General features: G+C 35.2%; 1 protein-coding gene across 3 annotated transcripts in view; it reads right to left on the minus strand.

The window, feature by feature from the left end:
* Window positions 1-22,698, minus strand: part of CDH10 (cadherin 10) — a 94,553-nt gene that overhangs the window by 66,132 nt on the left and 5,723 nt on the right. The window lies entirely within an intron of this gene.

Raw genomic sequence — 22,698 nt, forward strand, 5'->3', positions numbered from 1 at the left:
TAGCAATCTTTATGACATTCATTAGTGCTTCATCTATGATGCAGAGAAGGAATATAAGCTTTTCTATTACTCTACAGAACACATAATAAAATATTATGCTATTATTCTAGATCATCTGAGAGTGTATAGCAAGTATGTGACAGGCAAGAAGTCAAATTGCATCTTTTGAAGTCTCAGGATACAATACTGAGTGGTCCTTCATTTATCCTCTTCTGAGAGGCTTCTATTTTGTATCCTGTAGTTACGTACCCCATTTCAAGCCTGTTTCATGAGGTCATTAATATATGAATATTAATAAATTTGCTATTAGTCAAGTTAAATCATTTGGCTGCTCAGTAAGAAGAGAGTGTGGTAGACAAGAAAACAATAGTAAGCTCCTCCCTAGCTTTATCCTACATAGGATAAAGCTGTGCTCTGAAGAGCTATAAATACTGTGAAGTTGTTATAGCTGCATAACTCAAGTAATAGAGTATTGATATAATTGAGTGTGGACTGATGAGCAACTACAAAATGTAACAACAAACAGAATCTTCCTAATCCATAGGAACACTGTCTGCTTTGCTATCCTAAGTGAAGAAACCTGTGTCTTAGATGAAATGTTGAGTTAAGCTATGTGGATAAGCATGAGCAGCCTTTGTCTTCAAGAGATGTGAGATATAAGGCAAATTCAGGACATTTGTAATTCGTGCATGAGCAGTTGCATCCTGAAGGTCTAAGCATGATCCAGGTGTCTGGAGAATCAATAGTTAAACAAGGCATATATTGATAAATAGGACAAAGTGGAAAGTGAGAAGCAAGAAAAAAGACTGTAGAAAATCAGCAACCTGCATCTCCTTTCCCAGGCCCAAACCTTGCTTAGCAGCAAGTAGCAACATCTATGGTGTAAGGTATGAAGATATTCAAGAGTAATAACATTTTCAAGGAGAGGGCCAAGTAGCAAAGAATAAAGTCTGACTCGTGGTAAAAATCAAAAGGAATTATTGTCCCATAGTGGTATATGTGCATATTTACTTGTTTCACCTTGGAAAGTAAAGATCTTCCAGCATAACTCAAAGTGAATTAATGTAGTGATTTGACTTAAGAAAGCCTGGAATAATCCCATATGATCGTAGATAAACTTGTTCTTAAAAGGGCTGTAAAGGAAAGAAAACTAGAGAATGTCTGGGAAATCACCCAGGCCTTGGAATTCATCTGAGATGTTTTCTTGTGGTCTGCAAAGACTGCCTGAAGGAGGAAAGATGACAGATCCGAGAGAAAAGATCCAAGGTGTTGAATTTAAGTTTTGAATTTATTAGCATGGCCAAGAGTGCATTAAAAAAAAACCAAAAAAACGAACAAGTATCTCACCTACAGTTGTGATATTGCAATTTCTTTTCCTCCAATTTGTCTTATGTCACAGCATTAAGACATGGTTAAATATTGTAAATATTGTAAAACTTTGAAAACTGTTAATAAAAGAAAGCAGGATTATTTAAAAGGTAGGACTTTTATTTTGTTTTTTTCCCCCGAGAATATTTTCTCTCCAAAATGTAACTTCATTAACTCCAAAATCATTCTCAAAATCAGTACAGATGGCAGCTAATCAGAGATGTTAACTGAGGCCATTCCTCTCCAGAAGACTGTTCTGATCACCAAGTCTTAGGATCTCTCATCACCCTCTCACTGAAATTGTTCCACACTGTAGACTTTTTTCATAGCTGATGAAACACAGAAAAAGAGGTAAGATGGCATGACAGCTGCCCAGTAAACATGTAGTTCAAAAAGACCTCAGAAGAAGAAAAATCAAAGTCAGGTAGAATATTATATTACAGTCGTTACTATATTCTAGCAATGTTACATTCTGGCAATCTCTCCCTGCTCTTGCTTTCTGCTTGCAACACCAATTAGTATCTCTAGGAATCACACCAAAAAATGGAATAGAACAAGTTTTCCTCAATAATTTCCAAGGTGCTAACACATTTTGAAGACATATTTTGAGACTTGTGAGACCTAGTTTTTTATGTAACACAAAAAGGTCTGGTTACCCGTGAATTTCCGGCTAACCACTTTGTTTTATTCAGGGACTTGAAAACTGAAATGTTCTAAAGTTCTGGACACCTGAACAGGTTTCCTTCTGACAGAAACCATTGTGCTTCTTCATTTCCCCATCCCCAGTGACCACTAGTATTGCTCTAAAACAGTCTGAAGCAATCGTCCAACAGACTGTATTAAACTGAAAATATAAGATCCATTAGGTATCATAGTACCATAGTATTCTGTTTTTTGTTTTGTGGTTTGTTTGGGTTTTTTTTGGTGAAAGAATGCCATAGAGTAACACATGCAGAGTAAATTAGCTTTATTTTGTAATATTCTGTAATAAAAAGTACGAAGTTTCAGCATCATTTGCAGATAACTCAAGAAATTTTGTACACGATTTCTTTACTACAGACAATTAATTCAGACAATAAAAGGAATTCTAAAACTTTTTTTGGTTTTTGGTATTTATAAAATGATTTGGAGGTGAGAACTTAGGTAAGGTTCACTTTGGTGACGTTACCTTTTTGAAACACAATGTTTTTTGGCCAACCTGACTTCTAAGTTGGAACACTGTAATATAGTGAATTGGCAATTGGCAGGTAACATAGAGCCCCTACAGCGCCTACAGGTGTGTTATCTAAAACGAGCACCTGTTGGAAAGTTTTCATCCATTTCAGTCAAGAGAAAGAAGAAATTCTCTTCCTGGATAAAAATGAATATTGGAGGAAATGAAGAAAATAGTCATACAAATAAAATAAGGGCCTATAATTATTTGCTAAAATTATCAGGAACTAAGAATAACATAACAAGGTAAAGGAGAAAAAAAAGTTTTAAACAGTATGGATAGAATTGGAATTTTTGATAGCTTTTTTGTGTTAGCTGGTTTCTTCTTCATCTGAATTCTCTGAGACAATTTCATGAAAGGCTTTGGAATTGAGATTATAAAACTGGAGCTCTTCAGACAGTTAAGGCTTTATTGTAAGTGCTATCTGAGAGTTGGTTGAATGGCTGATAAAAATTTAAAGTTATCCGGTTCTGGGTACAGTTGCTTGTTTGTTTTGTTTCTGTGCATATAAGTATGTCTGCATATATAAACTTTGCAGCTATAGGGATACTTATTCAGCAAAGTATATAGTAGTTGGAATATTATATGAAGATAGAAAAAAATCTCTTCTGAATGGAAACCAAGAGAAAACTAAAAAAAATAATCAAGACTTTGTTTTACTTTTTGATTTATATTTTATTGTTCATTCTGTTCAATATTGTATTTCAAGGAAACCCACTTGTATTCTTTTTCTCTGATAAGTCCCCTCCAATCAAATGTGCTTAATTTGTTCTGCCTTCCTTCCTTCCTCTCCCTCTCCCTCCCTCCCTCCCTTCCTCTCTTCCTCCCTTCCTCCCTTCCATTGTTTTTGCTCTATGACTACAGTCCCAGATTCCTTTTACATGTCTGTTGGACCTTCATAAAGTAGCAACCAATATTAGCTATTCAACCAATATTAACCAGCCCTGCATGTCCCTTGTCCCATAAAGCAAGACAATATTTTGCCTAACAGCTCTTTAGTCCAAACTGAAAATGCAAAGCTGCAAGGGGCTCTACTAAGAAGGGTCTTTGCCTCTATGAAAAGTGACAATGAGTCTTGCTATTTTGCTCCAATGATTCTCCAACTACACCCACAGCAGTCAGAAAACAAAATGCAAACAATGTATATGTTGTCACATTTAGCTAGCAAGCAAACAACTAAAACAGGCTGCCTGACATCTTAAGAATACTGTATTACTGCAAGGTAACTGTCATGGTCAAAGTGAAAATGGATTGAATAGTTTTAATTAATAGTTTTTAATTTAATAGTTTTAATTAAAATTATGTATTTCCACAAATACTGTCAGCTATAAAATCAATACTGGTGTAGGATTACATTTATCCCAGTAAAACTCAATGATTTATAGCAATATACCTGTTGTAGAGTGAATTCTGTGGTTTTATATAAGTAATTATTTTATGATGCATGCAATATTTACAACATTTTTTGTCTCCTTTTTTTTCTATTTTGAATCTAAGATGAATAAATTACTATTGTAATTGGAAACTGAATGCTTATAGTTCAGTTGTGATCAAAAGTCAATTAGGAGTCAAAACATATTTCTGTGTGAAAAAAACCCTGTTTATTTGTAATTAATGTGACTGAATAAAAATTGTACAAGAGAAATACAAGCCATTTAGAATACTAGAATAATTTATGCCTGTCTATTACCATCTACTCTCTGTTTTTGGGTTATTTGTGGGGTTTTTTTAGAACAAGGGACTGTTTCATTACAATACAAACAGCTTATAATTTAACTTAAGGGATTTTAAACAACTGTAATTTTTTCAAACTGAAAGGAATTACCAGTGGTTAATGATGTATTGATCTTTGAAGTTTAAAAACTACTAGAAGTGTTGCAGAGTGTTTTTACAGGACCTTAATCCTTCCTTGTGCTATATTATATGCAACATTTTTATATAATTTCTGAAGGAGAAATGCTGTCCTAGGCAATATATACACATTTTTCTCTACAGAATATTCTTCTGTAAACTTATCAGATGTCTAGAACAGCAACTGAAATCTCCCTTGTAAAGATCACAAATGGGTAACCACAAGGAGACTGCAAAAAATAATTCTCTAATTCCAATTTTTTGAGTCAATAATGTCCACAAACTGTCAGTTCAGTTATAAACAGACTTCCATCCTCATAAATGAAAAGATAATGATCTATATACCACCCAGATCCCTGTGAAAGCTGCCCTGAAAAAAGGTCTTCTTAGGACAAGGGGAGATTGATATTCTGCGTATTTAAAGGCAAAGCCTTTCAAATCTCCATATGTGAAATATATAGAAATGCATGCAGCAAATAACTGAGTTTTTTGACACTAGCAATTAAGAGCTTGGACAAACACAAAATACTTCTGTAAAACAATTAATACTTTAAAATTTTTGATCAGCTACCGAAAAAGCAAAGAAATCTCACACTTAATCCCACTAGAGGCATAACATACTAGAATCCCTCAATTCATTTTTTGCTTTCCCTATTAAACCTTCTTTATGTCACTTTTATATCACTTTTACCCTTCTCTTTCTTTTCCCCATCCCACAGCAGGGGGAGTGAGCGAGCAGCTGTGTGGTGCTTTGCTTCTTACAGGGTTAGGTCATCCTTTTTTTTTTTTCCTACAGAAAGTTATCTTAGATAAAGATACTTCTTGGGGATAGCAGGAACCAGATGATCTGTACGTTTTTACCAGCAGATTTCTTCAAATCTCTTGCATGGAGGGAAACAATATAGAAGATCACAAAAGTATATGTGATGGACACTTCTCAGGTTACAGAGTCATCAGGAAAACCTAAATCTTACATCTTTTAGTAACACTATTGTCCAAAAGCTGGCTACAAAATAAGTCCATAAAGATACAGCTAGAAGAGTACACATACTACAATATATTCTGACACTTTCTGCAAAAAATATTACAGGAAGTGTCAATATAGGAAATGTTGACCATCTGTTATCAAAATCACTCCAGGGGAAGTAAATCTATTTCCATCCAGAGCATACCATGACTTAACTAGGAGCTAAAGAATTACTGTTTTACCTAATCTGCTTTGATATTTTTACAGGATGGCATCCAGCTTCTCACTTCTGGAAGGCTTATCAGACAGGATCTCTGTCATACTGCTACGAACATTATTTGTTGCACCTGCCAAGAAAAATGCATCAAACCAATGCTAATGTCAGCATGGGAAGAAGCAATGCTGAGCATTTAAAACTTCCTATTCTCATTTACAGTAAAGCAAGCAATTATAAGAAGGTTAGGACTTTAGACGAACATAGGAGGAAGGTTACTTGAGGTCCTACATCAATTTATTAAGGTCCAATGGATCAATGGTTCTAAACAGAAAGTAAGAGTGATTCTTAACAAGCTGTAAAGGTCACATAAATTAAATGGTAATACATCCCACTGAGTGTTTTTATTCTTATGACTCATTGTGTTCACTTTTCCAATTTCCATCCAGTGTCACTCTTGAGTTACTTGTTCTAGCCTATATTTTGACCATCAATTTTCATTGGCATGTTGACAGTTACCCTTTCTTTTCTCAATGTTTTCTTCTTATCCCTGATGTTTCTTTTACTCCTCTTCCAAACACTTGTCTGAGAAAGGCAGACTGGCATAAGAATCTAATGACAGTGTTATCTTTATGTTACTACAAGAATGTCAAGGATTTGTTCTCAGTTTCATCAACAAAAAGCCAACTACTTAAGTGACTGAAGTATACTTGCTGAAGATATTCACTGATGCCACTCAGAGCAAAATGTGATATATATTTAAAATGGATATTATGGTATCGAAAGAAACTATCAGATTTTTTCCTCAGTGATGAGAAGCACAGAACTACAATGTTATGAAATATGTATATGAACATCAGCAAAACTTAGAGGAAAAGTCAAGAAATTATTTCCTCCCTCTTCTGTAAATATTATTTTAAAGTAAAAAAGATATTTCATTTGTAATTACTATTATATGAGTGAAGATTTAAGAACTCAAGTGTAATTTCTTCCTGTGCTTATGAACAAACCTTCCAACTACAATCTCTTCTTCTTATTACTCAGTGCAACTCTAAGACAGACAGCTTTATCATAGTGAAGAAAATAAATATCAAAACCACAAAAAGCATAAATACCAAAATCAGGTTTAAAAGTTTTGCACTTTTCTGACAACTTGTGAGGTAAGACATCAAATGCTACCTGACAGACAATGAGGTCAGCAAGAAGTCATGACACAGAGCAACCAGATCACAGCAGCAGCACTGCTGCTGTCATTTCTATCCTCCGCCCTGACAGGTGCTTTATGTGTCCCTTCTTCTCTTCAATAGGACACCAGCCTCTTCAATACCTCTGTGACTCAGTGTTTTTCCAAATCCTGTTTGATAACCTTCTCCTATTTAATTTCCCCTCCAGGAGCTTTATTTATGCAAATTGCTGATGTCTGCTACAAATGCTCATCCATACCAAAGTATGCAAGCTTTTTCCACAGTATCAAGATCTGTAACATCATTGTACTCTTTTCATTAGAAGCTCCTTTTATTCCTTATCTTATAGAGAACCTTCTCATAAGGAACAAAACATCAGTTCTATAGAACAATATTCTGGAAATAAATTCATGACCTCGAATGCTTAGCCTTCCTCACTTAGGGGCTATTTTTCATTGAGGCATTAAATAAAGATGAATTCTTTCTTACGGGACCTGGAGAGGAATAAGGAAGGAAGAATTAGGTACTAAGTTAAAAGGATTATATAGTAAGATGAAACATGGGTATGCTAAAACAGACGTAACTTAGGTATAAACAGGAAATAGGAAACCAGTCTAAGGGAGAGGAGGATAAAAAGAACAAGTGACAGCTAGTCAGAAAGGATGAAGAAGGTACTGAATTAGTCATCTATCAAATATCTTTGACATCTGTGTATTAATACAAAAAAAACAAACTGAGTGAACAGAGAAAATTGTACAGCGTTTTGTTGAAAAAGTTGAAAATCATGTGATAAGCATAATAGACAGCTGGTGCAGTATCCCATAGGACTGGAAGAATATGATAATATTATGTGCAGGAAAGCCAAGAAGACCAAAGGAGGAAGTAGTTTTTGAAAGAAACTGTATGGCACAAACAAAAGCTTTTGTAGTGCAAAAATGGCATAGGAAATGCAGGAAATAATTAGACTTTGGCTAAGCCACTATTATTTCGTTCAAAACATAGGGAAGCAAGCACCTCAAAAATATAAAATACACTGTATTGCTAAATATCAGTGTAAAGGAATAACAGAAAAAGAAAGAGGTAAAATGGACAAAATCAAGGCACAGAAAGAAAATTCAGAGAGATCTAGGATGAAATAATTCTGTAAGAGAACTAGAAACAGAATCAAGATTGAAAATTTTGATTCAATACTCAGTGGAGGAATAATATTTTCCAGATAGAATGAATGAAGTCAGAGAATACAGTGCGTCCTCACAGCAGTATTGCTTCTGAAAGTAGATATAGGACAGGTAGCTAATACAACTATTATTGGCAGCAACATGTTATGATCTCTGCATTGAATGGGAAGGATTAATTGAAGAACCTAGGTATGAATGACCATGCTTTGCAATCCTGTGAGCTGTGTAGCAATATGAGCTTACAATCAATAGCCATGAGACACTGGAGAAATCCATAAACAATTCCTAGGTGGAAAGTGATGTGAACTCCCCCTGAAGTGGATAGAACAGCGTTGGACAATGTGTGCAGCTGTAAGCAAGGCAACTATTAAGTTATGGAGTGACTCGTTCAGTGAGAAGACATTCAGAAAATCCAGCAACCCAGTAGCAGTGCATTCTTATGTTGATAAAATAAAACCACCTCAGCATAGGAATCAACAATGCTTAAAGACCACACACTGTTCACTGCAATTTACAGGTTTTTAAAGCCCTGGGCCTAATGAATTTACCATTATTATAGAACATAAATTGGCTGAAACAGTTTCAGAATAGTCATTCTCTGATTAAAAATATATATTTTCCACTCCAATTCCTCTCTAAATTCTTCCTATGATTGAATAATTATCATGCCTTGTGGACAGAGAAAAACTACTAAATGTCAACCATCTAAATGTTCATGAGGCAAACAGATCACTGAATATTATTTAACAGCATTGTCTGGATTTAAAAAAAGAAACCAATGTATAAGGAGGATTACTACCTATGAGGAAAATAAAGTGTAGCTTCATATATGTATATATATGTCTCAGACAAACATGGGAAGGACTCAGCTAAAATAATAGATCTATTTGAACACCACACCTTAAGAGAGGTGTAGAGAAATCAGAGTAAAAGAGAAACTGTCATGACTATACTGGCACAAGTGAACAAACTGGTGTCCTTAGTATATTAAAAAACAAAGGTATATGAGACAGGAGAATAAATTGTAACTTAGAAATATGAAAGACTTCAGTAAACAGGAAAGGGTTATCTGTTATCCATGTCTACTGAACAGGCAAGAAGTAATGGCTGAGATAATTTGTAGCTGAGAAAAAAAAAAAAAAAAGCAAAACACAAAACCAGCCCAGTGAATTAATTTTTTTTGGTAATTTTTATGATAATTACTTCTACAGACAGAACTAGCACACATTAACATAGTACAATTCATCTCTTAAGACTGTCTTGGAGATTAACTTCCTTTTCCACCTCTATCCATCCTTAATCTTGTAAGTGCTATACCCAGAAGACCAACTCTGAACTTCATTTTATTTAGACTGAAAAAAAAAGAATAAAAGGCTATTATGTAATGTATACTTTCAGATATCTTTCGTTTCTGCGCAATAACTGAACAAAGTAGAAGAAGCAAGTTTTTTGAGCCAATCTTAATCATACAGTTTTGTGAAATCGAAAATAATAAAATGTTCTGTTAACCTAGATTCAACTTAAGTAGTATTTGCAGGCTGGCTTCCACAGCCCTTAGGGATATAAACATAATTTGAAAAACTAAATGCCTACTCATATTTTGTTTAGTAGTAGCTCACCGTCCATTTGCTTTTTTAGAGTTGTCACTTTAGACTACTGGATTTTCAGAAGTACCTTATAACATCACTGGAAACAGAAAACAGCCTGAGGGCCTGAACACAAAATGGTTAATGCTTATATACCCGCTGTGTCTTCAAGGAAAGGAAGATGGAATGATTCCAAGCGTGCAGAAGAAATGCTGTCTGAAAGAGGAAAGATAGTATGAAAACTGTAATCACACTACTATTAAGGATGACCTGTCTCCAATATAATATTTGATTCTTTTTGATATTTCAACCATTTCAAATCACACTTAGCTCTAATGTGATATGTCCTTTATCATCAAACTTAAAATATTATGTTTCCAAAGAGATTGTGGTGGAAAGAAGCAGAGGAAACAAATCAATATAGCTTAATTTACAGAAAAATTCTTTAAAAAAAAATAAAAGAAAAATAATCAACATTTTATTAAATTGGCAAACTACTTCCTAATCAGACTCGAAAGTTTCAAGATTTATTTTATTATATATTGCATGTTTTTACTTACACATAAAAATATGATACCTAGCCAGTGGACATGGATGAACCTGAGTTAGGGCAGGTTATTTCAAAACTCTGTGAGCAATTCCCCAGTCTTGTCTGCTTAGTTTATAAATGCCTTATATCTTTGACTGTCTCTAAGAGGCCACAACATTGCTAGTCAAAGAATTCAGTGCAAAGACTTACCAGAATTATAAGAAAATTCAAGAACCTAGACTAGACAGTTTACACAGGTCTTAATGCTGGAAGCCCCAACACACTAGTGTTAAATGTGTAGTGTTAAATGCGTAAAGTTGCATATCTTCAGATGTTATGTGTACCCTGGGTTATGTGTTTCATCTCCCATTAAACAGCTAAGACATCCTGATTCTTCTCTCCCCCATAAACCAATTTTTCTCAATTATGGCACAAGACCTCAAGGCAGATGGAAGGTTTTCAAAGAGGATAACCAAATTCCACCATGGTGTTTACAAGGAAAGAGCCACAGAGATTATATGTAAACCAGCTCAACTAGTAGGACAAGTTCCCAGGATGAAACTGAGATAGAGTGCTGTTCTCAAAACCTATAAACTCATAACTGTATAATCTCAAATAAAAAGGAAGACTTGATTTTAAGTTTTATTTGATATTTAGTGGTAATAGCAGTGCTCCCTCTCTAGGCTGAATACTGATTGTTAGTTCAGTTTAAGTTCAAAACAAAAAAAACCCATCAGTTATGATATTATGATTTATTTTATATTTCACTCAATAACCCTCATGTGCTGCCCAACCACCTGTATAACTCAAATTTCTGGCAGGTAATAAGACCACAGACTAAGTAGAGTGGATATAGTTTGGGGGGGGCGGTTAGTGGTGGTTGTGTTCCTTAGTTATTATATAATAAATGGACAAAAAGCAGCTTTCAGCAATTTTGAAATCTTTGCTGTTATGCAAACAACAAGGCAATGCACATATAGATAAGAGATCAGTGCTTATGCACAAACACTGCTGCAACTCAATAACCCCCATTGCTTCGCATACCTATCAGTACCTAATAAGTGATATATGATAAAAACTTACTTATCTTTAATTAAATCTTCATAAATAATAGCCTATATATACTGAAAATTATCCAGAAACTGTAGCTGTACATCATGAACACTGTTGAGCATTGAATATTCTTAAAAGCACTGAAGTACAGTATAAAATCAATGTTTAAAAATGAGTAAAAGAGTGAACACTAGAAAAAATATATTTGTAAGCATATGCAAAGTATCATAGCATCTCCAGAATTATCTGGATGTGTGTACTGATCCCTGCAGATAGTTTGTTCTTCCAGGTAGATGTAAAAGGACTTATCCCATGATTATTGATGTCTGAAACATTTTTTACTGTTTCTCCTTGCTACTGTGCCACATCGTCTTTTATGTGGTTTCAGGGCATTGTAACCAAAATTAGGTATATTCAAATTTAACCAATTTTTTTTAGATCCTGGTTATATAGCCCATGAAGATTATACCTGGAAGAGATATGACAGTACTTAGTGACACACTAAACCAGAAATTTTGTATGCCGAGCCAGAATTCATATATCTTGATATAAAAAATAATCCTATGTTTCAGCTACATAATAAAATTTCTCACAAAGGACTTCAGGCTCTTTTTAGACTGTCACAGTAAAGCAGTCTTTCACAAGAACCAGGATTTCAAAGCATTCAATTTTTAATTTGTTATATTACATCATACAGATGAAAGTCGAGCATCTGTGGTTGGAGGAAATATGAAGTGAGAAGTAATGAACATAAATATGTCCTAAGCAAAGAGCATAACACATAAAAGGAACATCATAATACAAGCACCCATACAGCACAGAAAGAAAGCAGGTGATCAAGTTCTGGATAATAGTTGGGCAATATAAAAACATTACAAAAATTTTGGTTATAACTTTGTGAACAGAAATATATAAAGGATGACACAACAAACATTGAAATTTTAGGAGTAAAATATGTGCATAAAAAGCACATAAATTAAAGTTTGTAATTTGATTTCCCTTATTTTATATTATAGTCTTATGTGGAAGATTTAATAATTCTAAAATATTTGGCAGTGTGAGACTTACAACACTGTAGTATTTAAGTGAGATAACTTGTTACTGTTTTATTAAATATATAATTTTATATATTGCTTTAGATGTGAAAATTTCTACTCAATGCACCCTGAAGCAAAAGCACAATTAAGTGCTTCCTAGGTAATAAGAATGATCAGCTACATTCTCCTTTTGCATTTCTCTGCCAGGACAAGCTCTGATCACATGTATTCTATGTAAGATTCATTCATTCCAATGTCCTCTTCGTTTCATTACTTAAGCAGAATGTGCACTGCGGTCCTTAAATCAATTAAATCAACTACCTGACGAATACTTACTCGACATCATTGAAAGGTTACGCAAAAAGACACTGCCTTCTAAAAATTTCTTGAGAAATTAAAATTACCCTTTTATTAAAATCAAGGTGGAAACCAGTGAATTGTCTGAAAAAATGATACATCCTAAACACACTACTACTAGGCATCAACTGAGACAAATATGTAAGATTGATGGCTAACTGGAAGTTAAAAATAGTTAACCTCAGAAATACAGAGTTGTTTTATTCTTATTTTCTGCTAGAAAATTAGTCTCAAAACAAGGCACAGCTTTGATTAAGGACTAAGTTACCCAAAGCACAAGTGTGTACATATCTGCACAGCATTAAAAGAAAAAAATAAAATGTGCTAAAATTTATAAATCTGATCAAATCCTGTCAACACTTATGGAAATTAAGTACAAGCTTAAATAATTTTTGAAATGCTTGAGTCTCCCCTTGTCATGGTTTGAGATAGCCCCAAAATCCAATTCCCTAGCTCCATTCCCCCTCCCACATCTCAACCTAATGTGAGATGGGTTTTTCCAGGCAAAACACACCAGACTCAAAGTGGGGGAAAGGGAATATATTACAATGACTGTACAAATAAATACCATATCACATTATACACACGATCACAACTATCTCTACCATGACATATAGTATTTACAATGGATCAGATCTCTTCTCTCCTCCAAATAAAAGTCCAGGAGGGAAAGAAGGACAGATCCCTTCCAGTCCTTAAGTAGCAGCATCTTCTAAGGCAGCAGGTTCTGTCTGTCTTCTCCACATGCAGCAGCTGATAGCTGGCTTTCTGCCAGCACTCACGAGGGAGGTATCCAAACTCCCTCGGCCCCCTCGACACAGGCAAAGGGGTCTTCCGTGGGCTTCGTAACCCCAGACAAGGTCGTTTCACCACGTCATATCACAAAGACACAGGGGGGTCTTCATGACGGTCTGGTATCTCCAGGAAATTCAAGCTTCTTGTTGCAGGGCCTCTGTGCCCTGCTGTCTCAGGCTGCCACCGTGGCAGCAGTGCGAGGGGGGGGGAGCCAAGGTCAACTCCCCCCGCATTCCATCTGGCCGTCCTGGTCCAGCTCCGGGACGCTCTGAGCTTCTTAGCTCCTCTCTCTCTGGTGCTGCATGTCTAAAACTCTTCTCCTAAATAGGAGTCCATCTCCCTCTTCTCCAAGAGGGTCTCCAAGGGAGTTTTGGGGGATCTAGTATCAGTCTTACCCCCAGAACTCTGTCTCTCAGCTCCTGGCTCTCTTTTTCCTCCCTTTCCAGGAGTCTTCTCTGCAGTGCTGCATGTTGTTCCTGCTGCTCCTCCGGTTCAGGTTCTTATCTCTGGCTCTCTGCCACCGTTTCTCTGGTCAGCATCGGCTGCTGCTCTGCGCCCATGGAGAAAACATCTCCCGGCATAACTACAGGCACCTAGCCCAGCTTTATGCTGTTCCAGGTCCCCACAGCCCCCCAGCCAGGGGCTGGGAGCCCCCAGAGGGCCCAAGGGGCTCAGAGCCCCTTCCTCGTGGCTCTACAACATGGCCACCCAAACTACACCTAACCACCCAAACTACAACTCTTCTCTTCCGGTGAGCTTGTGGAATGTTGACATTTCTGCAGGAGCGCCCATTGGGCAAAACTTCAAAACTTCTAGGGGTTCCACCCCTTCGGGTCTACCACTTTTCTTAGCCTCTGGGGGAAAACAAAATCCAAACCACTACACCCCTGCACAGAAGCATGTCAGTTTATCAACATACCCTGGCCCTCAAACTTCTTCAATTTTCTTCATACAAGCTCCAAGTTTGCGATGCAGAGTAGGAGGTGGCTTTTAATCCTTCCTGGAGGCAAACTCTTTCCCTCTAATTATGAAGAGGACATCAGAAATCCACTGACATTGAGGAGCTTCCCCAGTGCTGTCCAGCTCCGAATTTCCTGTTCTTCACATGCATGACTCTTCCACCTGAACAAGCACACAGTACTTCAAGCATGGCCTAATTGACAAGAGCACCTGACTGTTGCTGTTAACCAAAATGCCTTTCAGAGAAAGTACCAAAACACACAGAAAGAGGCAGTGCAGATTAGCTCTAATTTACTCGCCTTCGGGATTTTTTTTTTTAAATTAGTAGGAAGAAAGACTCTAATATGGTCTTTTCAAAAACCGTGGAGTCCTTGTGGATAGCAATGTAGACTAACAAAGAGAAAGCAGGAGAGCTGATCACTGTCACCATTTCTTTCTCATGTAAATCAGTTGTCAGAAACTCAGAGGAGCTAGAAAAGAGCTATAGCCTGGTCTAAGACTAGCATAAGGCCAGTGGAATATCTGGAGATATATTTTTTCTTTGGTTGAGAAGAACTTGATTGATTGCTCTTGGAGAGGCAGTTCTAGAGACATAAGGGTTTATTTTCTCTGAAAATGTTTCTGTCCTGCTTAAGACATCTTGAGGCTATTAAAAAATTGTTACATTCTTTTAAAATGTGTTAAGGCAGGGAATTTTGCTCCCATTTTTAACAAACTGCAATTTCTTTTGGTTTTTGTTGCCTCAGTTGGTTAGTTGCCAAGGTCGTGGGTTCAATCCCCGTATGGGCCATTCACTTAAGACTAGACTCAATGATCTTTGCGGGTCCCTTCCAGCTCAGAATATTCTGTGAATTCCACTGACTATTTGCTTACTAAAAAGGGACAGTTATCTCCATGACAGTGTTTCATAGTGCTTTACATTAGAGAAGATGGATATAAATCCATTGCAGGAAAACATAGTTTTATTTCTGAAGCACATTGACTTCATTACATCAGTCCAATAAGAAATAATTTTAGTTTCTGTCTTATTTCTGTATTCAAGCTTCAAAGAGTGTTTAAATTATTTCTACACTGTAAAACTTAGCGAAGGAAAAAATTGCTTCATTTGCAGCTAATGTATACCTAGTCTTCTCTGTTCATCTTCATGAGAAAACAACCAAGTTCACTTTGGTAAAGGAAGGATTTTTTAACCTAATGTCAAAAAGTACATATCAGTGTCACAACTCCTATTTTAGCACTTCTCTTTTTAACTTAAACAGCCCTTCTCAGTTTGCCCTGAGTATTGTAATCTCCAAAGGGTAAAGTCATAGCAGCAAACTCATTCAGGCTGTTTCTGCAGGTGTCTGAAAAGACGGTATACCTACTTTTAGGATGTAAGAACAGCAGCTGTGATTGTTGGGAAACTGTGCTTTTGTGACCTTTATGTCTTGTTTAGAATTTCTCTAGGCATGCAGGCCCTGAAACATGTCAGTTATATACTACTGCAGTTGTACAGCAGGATGGCTTTTTTTCTTTCACTGCCACAGCCAAGGTGCATGTTGCTTAGACTAGATGGTTGTCACACTAGATATAAGTAATTTTGACAGTCAGGAGTACACACTAAATACACAAGTTCCACAGATCAGCGATCAACCTTATCTGACAGTCTAACCCCAGAATAAGTTTTAAAAAGCATTTTTTTCCTTTTGATCATCTAGACAAGTTAGGTGACAGACACTTTTCAGTTTCTCCTTTATATACAGGATCTAACGCTTTCCAGCATAAATAATGTATTTACTTACCTGCCTAAAATTCTAACTAAATTATGCACTCTGGGATTGAAAGAGAAAAATCTACTATTCAACAGGTGTAATTTGCAGAGAGACCATACAAGGGATTTTACAGCAGAGATGAGGAGATTCTAGCAATTCTACTTCTTTCAAAAACATATTCTGAAATGGGCCGCTACATATTTCCAGACTTTCCTGAATATAATCGCAAAATAATTAATTTCTGTTTTCTTTTCACCTCTAGATGCTCCACAAATAGGAACAATCACTTTAATTGACGGTGTCTCCTCTTCCCTCTCTAACTTCAATGAAGACTTTGATTGGTTGAATTATTTCATCTTTTCAAAACAGTTTCCTAACTATCTACATACTCTTTTTATCCCTTCATCTTCTTTTATGTCCATCTTTTCCACATAGCACTGTCTGCAAATTCACTTAATCTCATGTCAAATTTATTTCTACTCAAATCCTTGGCCAAACTATTATTTCTTCTATCTGAATATCATACTTCTTTTACATATGGCTTTATCCTTCATTTACTGAAGGATGATGCGGTGCATTTTCATGTGAATTAAGAGATGCAACCTTTACAACACTTTCTAAATTTCAAAACTATTCTGTTCAGGAAATTAAGTGAATGCTTATTTGAAGTGCTTCAGGGATGCATATCAATCAATCCATTGTTCCTCCACAATGTCAACTGACTTATCACAGTTATATTTCTGCTTTTTTGCACTGCATGAACACAGTCACATCTCACTGGAGACTTTCTTTTTGGTAATTTATGACATTCTGCATCATCTTTCTGTATCTGTGCTTGATTTTTTGCCTGTCTACTTCCTCGTTTTTCATGTGAAGCGTGCTGCCTGCCTACCTGAAGCTTTTATAAGTGAATACGTTTTAAGAAACCCTTAAACCAAATGTACAAAACACCCTCCAAAACATTCTACATCTCCCGTCTTGAATATTCTTAAAAATATTCTGTGCTCAATTTGCATTAAATGTAACCACATGAAAATTATACTGACATGCTTACAAACGTGTATTAATCCAGAACAAGATGTTAAGTTGCAATCTGGGGAAAAAACTTTCTAGAAAACTTTTTAAGATTTCTTTTTCGAAGCCTTAAGCTTCACACCTTTCTGTCCATGTTTCTATCGAAACTGTGACATGCATTTAGATTTGTCTTCCTTGTAAGGAACTTCACACCATGTCAATTCACTTGAATGAGCAATTGCAACTCTTTCTTTTGTTAATTCACTTACTTTAATATTGTAGGCAAAGTGTACTATAAGAGGCAGATATAGAAGGAGAGAAAACCATTTGAGTGTGTTACTTGTTAGTAGAATTTTACTGAGATGAGGAGGAAATCATGGCATTAACACATACATGATATTGAAATTCTGTATCTTCTTACATTAATGTTATGATTCTTCTCTCCATTCTTGCTGACAGACAACAGAGTTTTATCTCTATCTAACCCAGTTAACCTTAAGCAAAGAAATCACACTATCTCTAATCAAAAGGAATGCTTCAGCTGTTGACTGATTCATCACAGTGATGAGCTGGCACAGCATACAACTGTACTTCAGTTACTGATTGTTTATTAAAAATCACATTCTAGTGACTAAGATTTTAATATATACCATATAATTGAGAGAAAACATATCTTGTATTGCTATTCTTATAATATTTTTATTTTCTGAACAAATTTAGAAAGCGTGTAATACAAAACAAGGCAGTATTGGTCATGTGTACAGAAAGTAGTGAAAGCATCTGACATTACAAAAATATCCAATTGGAACACTACTTCTATTTCAAAAGTGAGATCATAAACAGTGTTTTACTAATTTTGATTGATAGTATTTCCTACCTCAGCTGGGAGGAATAATAACTCACAAAGCAATAATTTGCAATAGATTTTCAATGATGAGCATATTTTCATGTTATTTGAAGCAGACTATAATATATGTATTTCAAAAAGAAAAAAAAAATCAACCTTTCTTTTGAAGGAATGAGAACCCCTGACTTAAAAATTTAAGTATAAGCAGGAGTGACATCTTTATTTTTTTTCCAGCTCTTTACAGGGAGTAGTATTTTTGCATCTAGGAACTTTAATCAGAATGGAAGTTAGGGCTAAGGAATCAAATATGGACTATGACACAGAAAACTCCTTCAGAAATTGAGCAAGAATTTGATCTGTACTGATTACAGACACCTACAGGCATTATCTTAAAAAAACCCAAGGTATTAAATTAGTATTCACTTAGCACAAAACCAAAATCACTCATTTTGCTGAATCCCAGTGAAAATATCAGGAAAATATACAGTATTCTTGTGCTGTTACTGCTTTGTTGAATGCAGGCTGGTATGAATTTTCCTGAGCTAAAACCAGAAAGTAAAATGAAAAACAAGAATGCTACCACAGATCTTAGCTTTCTGTTAAACATTACAGGATGCTGAAGTGGATATTGCCTTGAGCTAGCTAAGTATTAAAGTATTCTACAGAGATATAATGCACTAATACAATAAAAATCTATTGACAATTGCCTTGAATCAGTTAAGGATTTAAGAGTTCTACAGGGATCTAATGCGACAGACTAAAAATCTATTTCTATGTGGTAATGACAGTCAATTTTTGTGAGATTTCTCAAATTGATATTTATAGGCCCTTGCAAAGAAAAAAAAAAAAAAAAAACAAACAAAGAGAGTTTTGTCCTGTGAGTGATTTGGTTTGCCATTTTACATTCATAATTAAAATTCATACGTACATATCTACCGCCAAAGCAAGGAATTTTGCTGGTAGGCGTAGAAACTGTGTGCTAGAAAAGACTATCTCCTTGTTTCATATAATTATCCTCTTGCCACGAGATGGCACTAAAAGATTAAAAATATCTGCATTCCTAGGGCTCCCATCTGAAAAAATGAACAAACTTTTCAGGGAATTGCACAAGAAATGTCTTTAGTATTTGACTTTCCATTTGGTTAGCAAGTTATGAATACCATTCTACTTACTTTGACCAAGCACTGAGATGCAGAGACTTACCATAGAGTTGATGAATATGGAGAGAAAAATTGTTTTACTAAAGCTTAAGTGTCCTGCAAATTGCAAAGAACAAGCAGTGGACATTCAGAATGACATATTTCCTTTTTAGGACAGGGAAGTAAGAACATAATCAGTAGATGTATTAATAAAAAACTAAACAGACATAAGAAAAAAACATCAAAAAGTTATAGTCTTCCCTAAGGAAAATTTATCAAAGTTCAACAATCTATGTATTAGGAATTACGTCTTTACTCCACTCAATCTTCCATCCCAATTGCAATTAAAAAAAAAAGAAGCTGATCTCAAACTTAGTGAACTCTTTAAAAAGCTGTAGGGTATATACTGTGAAGAATATTGAAGAAACTATATTTCTAGTTTATAGGATATCAGCTGGTCAAGTGAATGCTTTTCTATCCCCACAGCAAAAAATCATCCTTCACAAAGAGTAGTACTACATGACACAAACAGCTCAGAGTGGACTAACTGCATAAAGTCAAACTGAAGCAAAAACCCAAAGCTTCATGTGGGACAAAAAAAAATTCAAAACACAATCACTTCCCTGGAAATTACTTCATGTCACACATTTAATTTATCTATTAGATATCCAGCAAAGCAACTATTAAAAACAGTGTCAGAATTGTCCTGATCTTCATTGCCAGTATTTTTGACTTTACAGAAAAATATTAAACTACCCTCAAACATTTTTTTCTTCACATCACTTCATTTTAGCTCACATATTTTAAAGCACTAATAGATTACTTGGAAGTCAGGGCTTGATTAAACATTAGAATCATTTAGATGAATTTTGTTTACTTAGAATTGACTTTAATTCTTTATTCTTTTTTTTTTCAATCATCATACAGTTATTACACTACAGTTTTTTAATGCTATTTTCCTGATAACTAATAGCCCAGTTTCAAGAAGGATTTTAATATACTAGAGTTAGAAATGGACTCCAACCAGCATACCCAGAATAACAAGGAACCAGTCACATCACTAAAATCTAAAATGACCCAATAGTCACAGATACCTCTAAGACAAGACTGTCTGGGTGCTTTTCCAGACATTGAGCTTGAACCATTTAACTGGCAGCTGTGGGTCTGATCCACCTAGGCTGCTTTTACTCCATTAGACCTGACTTTCACAGTCTGTTCAAGGGGCAAAACGACCTTAGGCCATACATACATAAGCATTTACTGGTTGGATCTCCATGGCTGCAGCCATGGAGAAAGGAACAAGCAGGTATTTTCTCTCCTGAATGTGCATAACCCAAAATTTAACAAGAACTTACTGCTGCGTTAACACAGGGCTTTTGATCCTGTAATTTAGAAGGCTGAACTACTTTGAGCTTTACCATTTGTGTTTAACTTCAGCTAAGTGATTGTTGTTAGAAGTGAAAACTTAAAAGCTCACTTGTACATGACTGTTTGTAAATTCAGTTCTAAAACACAATACAAAAAACATCATTTAAACTTCTGAATGTGGTGAAATGCAATTATGCTGTGACTTTTTTTTTTAAACCCAAACTTCTCATTTCAGAATTTAAATTATTTCTCCTTCTTTGTCACAAAATTTTAGGTATGCAGTTTGGAATATCTCAAGCCTAGTGACCTTTCTTAGTCACATTGTAGATTCCTAAATTTTCTTGAAGATTTATGCCCATCAAAACTTTAAAGGGATTATTACTATAATGCACTATACCTTAGGTCTTCTTTTGTTTCTAATTCTCATTATTCTGACCTCAAAAGAAAGCTAGAGGAAACCAAGACACAATAAAGATATATTCACAAACAGCACAAGTATTTCAGAGTGGTTCAGATGCCTTACTAACCAAGGATAGAAAGAAGAAATGTATGATTTTGTCTTATTTTTCCATCCTGTACGTATATTCCACATATATACATAAATTTTAGAGAAGATGTCAGTTTTTTCTGACCATCAGAATGATTAAAGACTGTCTAAATAATATAAACAAAGTAAAACATTTTCACCTGAAGAAAGATTTTCTCAAATTAATTAGTCAAATCAGGGTACTACTTCGTTTGAAAACACTTAAGAAGGGGAATTTGAAGTAATCGTATAAGCTAGAAAAAAAGAATGTATTTTATAAAAGAGTACTATTACAGAGGAAAATCCATTTGAAAATCCATCTGTACACATGCCATTCAGTCGCAACTAGAAGAAAAAAAGTAGATCAAGTCACACATAACACTTTTGCCTTAACTTCTGAATCAGAAGCTTAATAAAATGCCCCTAAGTATTAAGTCATGGATAGAACCAATTGTATCTAATATACCTGGGGCTCTGTTCACCCATTTTAATCAAGATGTCAGCTTCAGTAATATCTTCACCATGAGCACCATGCTCTTACTCAAGGGAAAGGGCACATCTCAGCACACTAATGACAGAAAAAACTTTGTCCAGCAAAGGAGAAAAAAATCACACTTCCCAAAATGGTTCTCACAATAGTGTTCTACATCCTGCTCTTTTATAGACACTACAGATTTCTGCCAAAAGCCTATGGAAACTATCCCAAAGGGAAATAGTATTAGAAGACAAAAATACTATTTAAAACTTGGCCATGGGAAGTGGGGAGCAGTAGCGTATTTAGGGAACTTGGATATAATATGCTTAAGCAGATCTTAAACTATATTTCATGTTATAATGAAATGTTGTACTTCTCTAACCTTAGAAGGAAATTGTTTCTTTTGGGTGCAAAATAATTAGGTGTATGCCAGTAATTAATTCAAAAATCGAGGTCTACAGTTTTATTTACCATTTAATACAATACTATTTTAATTAAACATTGCTTTTGCTTTGTTTTTTTTAGCAGAAAGTTATGACAGCAGGTTAGTAGCTCTGGATAGCTTATGTCACAGGATCAAAATTATGATGCAAGAAAAAATAATAATAGCAGACAACAGTATTGACATGTAAACATCTTTTCTGTACTAAATGAAATAAAAAAATTAGAAGATATCTGTACTCATAATGAACATATGATCTATAACATGATGTAAACTTTTGGTGAAGGGTTATTTGGATAATTTGCTATTAAAATTTATTTACAGGTGGAGAGGAAATAAAAACTGAAGTACTATCATTCTCTTGCTTCAATTCATCATGGGGATTTTTTTTTTTGTTTTAAATACATTTTGCCTATTTTTTTTCTTTATATTCTTTCTATTTTTCTTAGATTTTCTTTTGCAATTATTTTTAAAATCTGACAATCCAGATCATCTTCTAAATTACCCCTACATTAAAAAAACAACTAACAGTAACTTAAGAATTAAATCTTATCAATCTGATTAGCATATGCAAACTTCTAGTAAATGTATTACTTATAATTTTCATAATGGAGAGAATCAATGACATTTTTTTAGAGTCATAGGAAACATTGGATTGGAAGGGACCTGAAAGACCTCCAGTTCCAACCCTCACTTGCCATAAGCAGTGATGTCATCCACTAGGCAGGTGGCTCAGAGGCCCATCCAACCTGGCCTTGAACACTTCAAGGGATAGGGCATCCATAACTTCTCTGGGCAACTTGTTCCAATGCCTCACAAGCTTTTGAATAAAGAATTTCTTCTT

The sequence above is a fragment of the Pseudopipra pipra genome, chromosome 1, assembly GCF_036250125.1.
Source record: "Pseudopipra pipra isolate bDixPip1 chromosome 1, bDixPip1.hap1, whole genome shotgun sequence".
NCBI lineage: Eukaryota > Metazoa > Chordata > Aves > Passeriformes > Pipridae > Pseudopipra > Pseudopipra pipra.